The sequence below is a fragment of the Octopus bimaculoides genome, chromosome 6 (assembly GCF_001194135.2).
Source record: "Octopus bimaculoides isolate UCB-OBI-ISO-001 chromosome 6, ASM119413v2, whole genome shotgun sequence".
NCBI classification, from domain to species: domain Eukaryota; kingdom Metazoa; phylum Mollusca; class Cephalopoda; order Octopoda; family Octopodidae; genus Octopus; species Octopus bimaculoides.
In genome coordinates, this window is record NC_068986.1 from 7,088,835 (window position 1) to 7,090,165 (window position 1,331).

A 1,331-nucleotide genomic window follows, 5' to 3' on the forward strand; every position below is an offset into this window, starting at 1 on the left:
AGATAGATAGATAGGCAGGTATAAATTTCACTGATCAGTTATGATGATGCGTAAGTAGAATACGTAGGAATAAGTAAAGGTATGTATCTATTTTTCTGTTAACTAAATCTGTAGCAGATTTAGAAAAGAAATACCAGGAGTGAAAGCAAAACCTGATCTCAAAGGGCTATAAAGTTAACTTACAAAGACCAAAGTCTTGGTAAGAAAACAGATCTCTGCTTCCATTAAGCCTTTAGCATTCAGATTATTCTGTTAAATGTAACGCTTATTTATTCACATTGTATTGAATTAATCATGCACTATCCTGTAGCCCTGAGATTTCAATAATGTGATTGTTTATTTTTTGAATGATATTGTAGGGTAGGTGCGAGAGGCTGGTTTGAACATAAAACAGGTAGAATATTTGGGTCGGATTTGGCTAGTTTAAATGCTAAAGGGTTAAAAATATGGCTTTGCTTGATGTTGAGAAAAGGAGTGGATAGAAATTCCACAGGGTGCACCCAACACAAACTATGGACACACAAGAGATGCAGTGGTATCACAGGAAGGTTAACAGAGAAAGTAGATTTTGTACGTTGTAAATGCTCAGGAACACAGAGGAAAGAGATTTTCTCATACATTGAGGAGGATCCCTAGAAGCAGAAGACAGCTTCTGTTACTTAGGTAGCCTAATTGACAGTGGAGGAGGATGTTTTGAAAGTGTAGTTGTTAGAATAAGAGGCTGGTGAAAGTTCACAGAGCTATTAGTATTGTCAGTAATAAAAGGTTTTTTTCTCAGAATGTATGATGTTTGTGTATGAACTGCAATGTTACATGGTAGTGAGATGTGGGCCATGAATGCAAACGACTTGAGAAAACTGGAAAGAAATTAAGATAGCAACAGTGTTCGTATATGACAAATTATAAATGCACTGAGAGGAAAACTGGATATAAGAGAGATGTAGTGTGCAAGAAAGAAGACTGCACTGGTCTGGACATGTGATACATATATACGGGCACAGCTGTATAAAAAAGTGAAAATCACTTAATATGGATGGAACTTGCAGAAGAGAAACATCCAGGAAGACAAGGGATGGTGTTGTAAAAGCTAATCTCAGGACTTTGAACTACATAGAGGAGACAACAGAAGACTGTGAGGACTAGTGATATGCAGTGCTAATCTGCATCAATGAAACAGACCCACCCACCTTGGCAGAATTGAGATTCTACAAGCACAATGTGTGTGTGTGTGTGTGTGTGTGTGTGTGTGTGCATATATGTGTGTACACACACACACACAACTGGTCCCCTTGCCCAATTTTTGCCTCATCCATCTCTTAACCACTGACCCC

General features: G+C 38.1%; 1 protein-coding gene across 3 annotated transcripts in view; it reads right to left on the minus strand.

Moving 5' to 3' along the window:
- The window catches only part of LOC106882300 (uncharacterized), a 50,841-nt gene that overhangs the window by 39,425 nt on the left and 10,085 nt on the right, over window positions 1-1,331 (minus strand). The window lies entirely within an intron of this gene.